This window comes from Pan troglodytes, chromosome 4 (assembly GCF_028858775.2).
Source record: "Pan troglodytes isolate AG18354 chromosome 4, NHGRI_mPanTro3-v2.0_pri, whole genome shotgun sequence".
Taxonomy (NCBI): Eukaryota; Metazoa; Chordata; class Mammalia; order Primates; family Hominidae; genus Pan; species Pan troglodytes.
In genome coordinates, this window is record NC_072402.2 from 148673966 (window position 1) to 148683808 (window position 9843).

The window sequence follows — 9843 nt, forward strand, 5'->3', positions numbered from 1 at the left end:
AGAGGGAAGTGGGGAGCCTGGGAAAAGGAGGACGCTGATGGAATGTAGAGGGAGACTGCGTAAGGTGACCAACGGTCCCTCTTTGCCTGAAACTATTATAGGTTTAGCAGCAAAAGTCCGCTGTGTCCCGGGAAGTCCCTCCCTGAGGCTTCAGAAGTCCCAGTTTCCCTGGATGAGTGGGAAAAATATCACGAAAGGTACAAAACCCACTAGGTGGCCCAAAAAGTAGGGCTGAAAGGGACGGTTATTATTGTCAAGTCAATATGGCATAGATTCTGTGCCTTTTCCTAGGCGCTATTGCTATTTTACCCCCATCCCTGTGGTTGGCGACCATAATTTGCAATTTACAATAATGGATTACCCATTGTTGGGTCACTTTGGAATGTTGGGATTTAAGTGTATGACTTAAGTGCATTGCCATCATAAGCATTCAGGAGTGCTGAATTGGATTAACTATGCTGCTTTGTACCAATTATTGTGCTAGTTTAATTTTTAACATTGTAAATATTATGACAATGTTTTCTAAGAGTTCAGACAATAAAAATAAGTATGATTATAGTACCAACGCCAGCATGATCCAGACATCCAGGAAAAGACATTTTAATGACGGCTATAAACATACATACAACTGATTAGGGAGGTAAATAATTAAAACAGCATACTACACAGTATGCAAAAAAGAATTTAGGATTGGGCATAATAGAGAAGGGGATGTGAAAGCACTTACGGAGACTGAATTGTACAAGTGCAGGATGAGACAAACAAGTACTTCCAGTAAACAAAAAATTTTTCCTTTCCCTTACAGTATATAGCAAATCCAGCTTTCAGCAGTATATCAAGTTTTCTTATAGTGTCTTTGGCTTTGGTAACAGAGTAATGCTATACCTCATAGAATGAGTTAGGAAGTGTTTCCTCCTCTTAAACTTTTTGGAAAAGTTTGAGAAGGCTTGGTGTTCTTTAAATGTTTGGCAGAATTCACCAATGAAGTGTGGTTTGTAGCACCGCAAAGCAATCGCAATAGTAACATCAAAGATCACTGATCACAGATTATCATAACAGATACAATAATAATAAAAAAGTGTACAATATTGTGAGAATTACCAAAACATGGCACAGAGACTTAAGTGAGCACATGCTATTGGAAAAATGGTGCCAATAAACTTCAATGCAGGGTTGCCTCAGGCCTTCAATTTGCAAAAATTGCAACCTCTGCCAAGCAAAATAAAGACAGGCACAGTAAAAGGAGTTATGCCTGTATTTCATCGCTTCAAAAGAGGCAAAAAAGGAAGAATAAAAAATAAATGTTGGAACAAACAAAAAAATGGCAAGATTATGGTTCAATGCAACTATATTAGTGTCTACATTATATGTAAAGTGATTAAAATCCTATTAAGACAAAGATTGTCATACTTGATGATTAATACAAAATCTATATCATTTTTTATGAGACACACTTTAAATGAAAGTGTGTCAGTTAGCTACTGTGTCAAGAAAACTCAGTGACCTAAAATAGAATTCTTGTGATCATCATCATCATCATCATTTATGTGGCTATGGGTTGGCTATGAGTCAGCTGACTTCAGCTGACTCATGTCAGCAGGTTGGTTGACAGCTCCACTCAAGTCTGGCCTTGATGGAGAAGGTTAGCAGGGCCAGCTATAGGATGTGTCGCTCATTCTCCACATGGAACCAGTGGGCTAGTGTGAACATATTTTCATGGTGATGCTAAAAATACAAAAATATAAGCACACAAATCTTATGGCGGCTTAGTCTCTGAAATTTGCAACACTTCTACTTCAGTCCCTTGGACAATGTAAGTAAAAAGGCTGATCCCAGAGTCGGAGTTGAAGGGTACCGCAGTTACATGGTAAAAGAACTGAAGCAGAAAATGTATAAAATAAGCCTATTACATCTTACAGGAGAAAGCAAAAACTATAAAAACCTATTAAGATTCTTCAAAAGCCAATCTGAAGAGGCTATCACTGACCAAAGATGAGACCACTTAAGCATCAAAATTAGTAACTGAATAGATTGAAGCTCACTGAATATTTAAATACATGAATTTATAAATTCACCAGAAAAAGAATTAGTTAGCATTGGAAGACCCTAGGAAACCTATTCTTTACGCTAAAAACTGTTGTGTTTTGTTTTTTTTTTAAGAAAAGAAGGATTTCCTTGCCTTTTCTATTTTAATGATACCTTGGAAAACTAAAGAGTAGATAAGGAGAAACACCTCTTTATAGGAAGGGTGAATGATTAAATTAGAATGCCATTATTTTTAGCTGGCTAGCCATATATAGAAGAATAAAACTGGACCCCAACCGTTCATGACAAAAAATTCACTCAAGGTGGACTAAAGATTTAAAGATAACACCTCAAACTGTAAGAATCTTAGAAGAAAACCTAGGAAACACCATTCTGGACATTAGCCTTGGGAAAGATAAAATAGCGGGGTTAGGTGTAAAATTTCTTGGTAAGTATTATTCTATATTCTGTTTCTATATACATTGATGTTACACTCGTATAGGCCACCCCAGCCATGTAGTTCCCTCATATAGTGCACTCAGAAATGAAATCCTTATATAAGTTTGGGACTGTCTTTATATTTGATTTGTAATTCTGGAATCTCACCTACTTAAATTATTGTCATTTAAAAATATGTATGAATTCTAATTTATAATTTTCTGAAGTATTTTTAATGAAATGTTTTATATAGGGTCTGGAAAATGACTTCCCTTGTGACACTATATCTTGGCAACATAATTTTCCAAATTCATTAAATTAGCCTGATTTATCCTCAGTACAAATCATATGGTTAATAAGCCTGGAGATCATGTTGAAGGTTTCTCACATTCAGAACTTTTATAGATTTTCTTCAGTATGAAATTTCTGATGTAGACAGAATTGCAAATTGTAGATCAAGTCAGTCATAAGTCATTTTGCCTGTGTGTGTTTTCTTATTTCTAATAAGGACTGAAGTATAGCCGAAAGTTTTTGCACATTTATTCAATGCAAAGGGCTTCTCAACAGTATAAATTATCTAATGTACAATGAGATATGACTTCTTGGTAAAAGATTTGCCACATTTAGTACATTTATAGGGCTTATGCCCAGTATAAAACCTCTGATAAACCATAAGTTATGATTTCCAGATACAGGTTTTCCCACATTCAGTAAGGCTTCTCTCCTGTACAAGTCCTCTCATTTCTTTTTCTTTCTTTCATTTTTTTTTGAAACAATGTCTCACTCTGTTGCCCAGGCTGGAGTGCTGTTGTGTGATCTCAGCTCACTGCAACCTCTGCCTCCCAGGTTCAAGCGATTCTCCTGCCTCAGCCTCCTGAGTAGCTGGGACTACAGGCATGCACCACCACGCCTGGCTAATTTTTGTATTTTAGTAGAGATTGGTTTTCGCCATGTTGCTCAGGCTGGTCTCAAATGTCTGGCCTCAAGCAATCCACCCGCCTCAGCCTCCTAAAGTGCTGGGATTACAGGTGTGAACCCCATGTCCAGCCATCCTCACGTTTCTAAAGTTCTGAGTTGTGCCTGAAAATTTTCCCACATTCCATGCATTCAAATGTCTCTTTCCAGTATGAATTCTCATATGTACAATGAGTGCTGACATCTGGGTTCAAACTTTTCTACATTCATTACATTCATAGAGTATTTTGCCTGTGTGAATTTCTTTTGTCATATTAAGATGTAACTATGCCTGAAAACTTTTTACATAGGTTACAATTATAGGGGTTTTTCCTAGTATGAATTCTCTAATATATAATGAGGCAGATCTTCTTCCTGAACGTTTTCCTGCAATGAGAACATTCATAGGAATTTTCTCCTGTGTGAGTTTTTTGGTGCATAATGAGGTATGAGTTCCTACTAAATGCCTGGAGACGCATAGTACATATGTATGCTTTCTCTCCTATATGAGGTCTCTGGTGTACAATAAAAAGTGACTTTTAGACAAAGACTTTTCCACACTCATTGCATTCATAGGGCATCTTGTCTTCATGATTAATCACATATTTATAAACGGATGATCTATGAGTCAGCATTTGGTCACATTTATTATAGTCAATGAGACTCCAAGTATTCTCATTCTTGGTATGGAATAAACTATAGCTAAATAATTTTTTTCTTTTTTTCTTCACAAGAGTATGGATGTCACTAAATAATTTATGATATTCATTATGCTGTTCATGTTTCTTTTAAACTCCTGTTATGACTAAGTAAACCTAAATTATGTATCCAATTATTCCCCCAATACTCCATATTTGTGAGGTCTTTGTCTTTTCAGAAGAAGGCTGGTACTCAGAGGGAAAAATTTTCCAAATGCATTTTATGCAAAACCTCCCTTTTCCAACACTGTTGTATTTTTGGTGAATGCAAACTGCCTTATCAGCCTGCCTCGGTTTTCCTGGAACCCATCTATTTGATCATCAGCTTGACAAACTTCTTCATTAAAGGAGTATAATGAGCCACTTATTTTCATTATCTCATTATTTTAATTATTATCTCACTATTTTCATTATCTCAATTTTTTCATTATCTCATTAGACAATGAAACATCTTCAACTATGATAGCTTCTGGTTCTTCTGGCATATTATTTCAATCTGAAAAAAAGAGATGATGAAAAAGACTAAAAATAAGGAAAAAGTGAGACTGAGGTAGAAGAGGTAAAGTAAGTATGGCTAAAACAGGTATGAATGGGACAGGTTTATTTTTGCCATCATCTCTCAAATGCCTTATTCTAACTTACTCATTAATAGTCCAAACCTTGAGGTTCTCCCCCCAGTGTCCATGGTTCTTCTCCATGCTTCAGTATGACAGTCGTGTTTGCCTTGGTAGATACTGTTTGTACAAAATAACACAAAACTTGGGTATCAGTACTAGAATAGAAGAATTATCCCAAAACTCGGCCTCAGTACCTTGGCTTGAGACTCCAGAATAATGGGGAAAATTAAGCTACCCATTTTTACCTTGACAAAGTCAATATCATTTATAGGTAAATGAGTCAATTATGCTATTATTTAGGCAAGAGAGATGCACAATCCTTCAAGGGCAAAAGCAATAAATATTTCTGAGGCCACAAAACCAAAGTGAAAGTGCTCAGTATTGGAAACATTCTAATTCAGGGACTCTATCCTCATGCACTAAAATTAGGGTAATGACTATAATTCTCTAACATCACATCATATATAGGACTCTCTGAGCAAGGTCCAGTTGCTGCCACTCCTCCTGTTTGAAGTCCACAGCCACATCCTCAAATGACAATAAATGCTATACATAGGTAAATCCCACTTCATCTGAAATAATCAGAATTGTTTGATGTGGACAAGATGGGAAAATATTCTGTTTAATTTCATGGGTGAATTTTATCAAATTGCCAAGCAATAGATAATTGCAAAGCTGCTTTAAGTTTTCTAGATCACACAGAGAAAAGCTCCCAAGTTTGTTTTTTTTTTCCATTCAGCCAGTATGATTTTGTTACAAAAACCACATATAACACCTACATGAACAATATAAATCAGACGTAAGTCATTAATATTCTACAAAAATTCCTATGTAAAATATTCGTAAGAAGAACCTGCTATACATAAAGTAAGAATCTACTAGTCCAAAGTAAACTGAGATGTTCTTTTCGGGAACAGCATGATAACTCAGATTTAGGAAATCTACCGGTATAATTTATCAAATATGTGGTGAATCAAAACTGTAGTTATGGTTTGTGGAACAGGAGAGTCAGCTGGTCAGTGTCTGGCCATTGTTGAGCTGCAACTGTTTTGCTTATCTTGATGCCAGTGTTTGTTTAGCTGCTAGAGAAAAAGAAAAAAACCTTGTGGCAGTTAGAACATAGTTTATTATTTAACTGTAGGGGTACATGATTTAACCCTCATCTGGCATGGCCTTAGGTCTTTTTTATAATTTAGTATCTTATTGACACAAAGAGTCTATCCTATTAGTCTCATGATCTCTATTTTAACATCTTGATTCATTGCAGTGTGTAGGGTGGCCATGTGCCTTAAAGATGGCCACCCCATGGTGCCTGGCTGGAGGCCAGTGTGCATTGGAATATGCCAATGCTGTGCAGTAGGGCAACAGTCCCCCAGTTGACCTGAAGGGCCAAACTATCTGGTCAGAAGTAGGGAGGGCAATGAAAGCTAACTCCTGGAAAGCTTCCTGGGGGAGAAGGTAGGGTCCCTGGAGCCAAACTATCTGGTCAGAAGTAGGGAGGGCAATGAAAGCTAATTCCTGGAAAGCTTCCTGGGGGAGAAGGTAGGGTCCCTGGAAAATGTTTCCAGGTTCTAGAAGCCTAACTGGTGCAGAGTGGGTGACATGTAGTGGGGAGGGAGCATAGGTGGGGGAAGAGGGGTGTATCAATGAGTAAATAAAAGCAAGGTGAATTTTAATACTCTGAATCTGGTGGTTGGGCTGCAGGAGCTCAGGGAACTGAAAGGCCATTGGGAGGGGCAAGTCTAAAAAAAAAAACAGGAAAAAACTGACATTTCTATGCAGGTAGCATCACTCTCCCTCACCTCAAACCAACAAACCTATCTCCTTCCCCCAGACTAACTCTCCTGTGCACTACAAGATGAAGCTCAGAGCTTGGGACATTTGCTGGAGATTTTCTTTCAGCTGTAGAAAAAAAAACACCCTCTATCAATTTATTCCTGAATCTATAGCCCAGAAACTTTCCTTCCAGTAATATGAAGTATCTTTCTTTTTATTCACGTCTTATTTTATGTCCTTTGGTAGAATTTTGACCTTTTCTCTATCCCAGTTTTGGACATTTCTGGTAAGGTTTATTCCTACGTCTTTTGTGGTTTATGTTAACTGCTGTGAAATAAGTAATTTTAATTATTAATATTTTCTAATAAGTTACTGGTGGCATGAAGCAAAGGTATTGATTTTTAAATATGTTTTAAAACTTCTGACCTGTACAAAAAGGTATGCAATCAGAAATAAAAATAGTCCAGGCATGGTGGCTTATGCCTATAATCCCAGTGCCTTGGGAGGCCGAGGCTAGAGGATTGCTTGAGCCCAGGAGTTTGAGACCAGCCTGGGCAGCATTAAAAGGTCCCATCTCTAAAGAATTTTTTAAAAATTAGCCAGGCATGTTGGCACATGCCTGTAGTCCAAGATACTCGGGAGACTGAGGCAGGAGAGTCACTTGGGCCTAGGAATTTGAGGTCACAGTGAGCCTTGATGGCACCACTGCAATCCAGCCTGGGTGACAGAGTGAGATCCTGTTTCAAAAAATTAAGTAAATAAAAATAAACACCTTCTGATCAGTGGTGAAATTTTTTTAAAAAGTAAAAATTAAAAAGCATTTCTCTATCTTCACCCTCAATCCCAAGATTCTCCTCAAATTAACATTGTTTCCACATTTTTCTATATAATTTTCCAGAAAACATATCCCTTATAGAATGGACCATTCTATAATTCTGTTCTGTAGCTTACTATTTCATGTATCTCAAAGAGCATTGCATGGCACCATTTATGGATTCAAGTCATTTTTAATGCCTCATAGCATCCTATTATATATATGTGTCTAACAAGTCTCCTAACAATTAATTTTGAGATTTTTTTCTTTTTTTAAATAAACTGCTGTGAAAAAAACATATTATTTTGGGGTATTTTAGAAAGCATATTCATAGAAAAAATTTCTAACAGTGAAATTATTTGATCAAAGAGTTTCTACTTTTCACTGTAACAGGAAAAAAATGAAAATAATTTCCCTACTACTGTACTAAAACTACTAAACTCCCACTGTACTAAAACCTGTATTAAGTTTTGGTCCTTTCTACTTAAATGAATTTTTCTCACATTTTTGGCGTAAATGTGAGAATGAACAAATGGCTTTCTTTCTCATTCTTTCCAATAATTTTACCTATTATTTCATTTTCTGGTTTTTTTTTCCCCTTTGGTTATAATTTCAGCACATGCTGAATTGTAGCAGTGACAATGACAATACTTGTCTTGTTCATGGCTTTAAAGGACCAATGAACATGGTTCTAATAATTCTTCGTTTAGTCTAACATTTACTGTAGATTTCTGGCCAACCTGGTGCTGGGCAGACCTGGAACCTGAGTCTGCAAGGGGGCAGCCTAGAGCCTGGGGCTGCAGGGCCTGTCTTGGTTCTGGGGTGAGCTTTAAGCCTGGGGCCAGGGGAGCCCGCCTAGCATCTGGGGCCAAAGGCCTAGACTGGAGCCTAGAGCTGGCCTGGCAGCAGGATTCACTGGGACTGGCCTGGTGCTGGGGTCCATGGCAAAGTTGGGTGCTCACTTCTCTCTCCTTCCCCCACAAAGAGGGTATCTCTCTCCTCACTGCCTTGCCTTGTGGGAGGGGTGACTTGAGTAATGTAAACCTCTCCTTCCTACACTCTTCAAGGCATCTTTTCTTATTCTGTGCTACACCCAGGTGCTGTCATCCTTAGCTCTTATGAAGACATTTTCATGAATAAAAAGTTGTTCAAATTGATGTTTCTGCAAGGGGACAAGCACTGGAAAATCCTACACCACCATCTTGCTAACATCACACCTGGCATGACAGTTCTTTTCTTTCGGCACTTGAAAAATACTGTGCTACTTCCTGTTGGCCTCCATGGTTTCTGAGGAGATATCAACTCTCATTCGAATTCTATTTCTCCTATACAGAATGCATTGTTTCTCTCTGGCAGTTTTCATTATTTTTACTTTCTCTTTGGTTTTTAGAAATGTGACTACAATGTTTCCTGGCATGGATTTCTTTTCATTTTATCTTGTTTGGGATTCACTCAGCTTCTTGAATTTCTAAATTTGGGGCGGGGGTTGGCCAAATTTGGGAAATTTTCAGCCATTATTATTTTGAATAATTCTTTAGCCTCATCCTCATTCTTCTCTCCTTCATGAATGCCAAAGACATGAATGTAAGATCTTTCGATATAGTTCCACATTTCCATGAGGCACTGTTCTATTTTCTTTTCTTCTATTTTCTCTCTATTGTTCAGATTGCATAATTTCCACTGTTCTTGCTCTTAGTAATACTATTCTCTGTCCCCTCTCCTGCCATTCTGCTATTGAGTCCATTCACAGAGTTTTAAAATTTTAGTTATTGTATGTTCCCATTCTAAAATTTCCATTTTGTTTTTCTTTATATCTTCTGTTTATTTGCTGAGATGTTCTGTTTTTCATTTGTAATTGTTCATTGAGACATTTTTACAATGGCTGCTTAACAATCTTTGTCAGATAATTTTAATATCTCTGTCATCTTGATTGGCAGCTAATGATTGTCTTTTTTCCTTCAGTGTAATATCTTCCTGGCTTTTTATGAATGTTTTTTAAATTGAAACCTGGACATTTTGTGTATTATATTATGAGACCTAGATCTTAATTAATCCTTCTGTGGTAGCTGGCTTCCTGTGACAGCACTCCAGCAGAGGAAGTGGGGGTGACACCACATTGTTACTTTCAGGTATAGGTAGGAGTCCAGTTTACCACTCAGCCTCCATTGATGCCCAAGGTGAGGAAGGCTCCTCACTTCTTGGGGAATGGGAGTTTCAGCTCCCCACAAGTTCTCCACCGGCTGGGAGGGGGAGGAGTACTGTGTTACTGCCTCCACTCCATGTGGCCTGTGCTGGTGTTGTCAGGGGAGGAGCCTCATTACTGTTAGGAAGTGGTGAAAGTCCTGACTCTCCATTACCCCAGTATTCTCTGACACTACCCCAGTGGGAAAGGAGTGGGGCATTACTACAGGATGGTTGAGAAAGTCTAAGGTCTTCACTTGGTCTTCAGTGACATCATGGATGAAGAAGGGTTCTTTACCACCCAATAGGGATGAAACTCCTGGCTCCATACTCAGCCTTC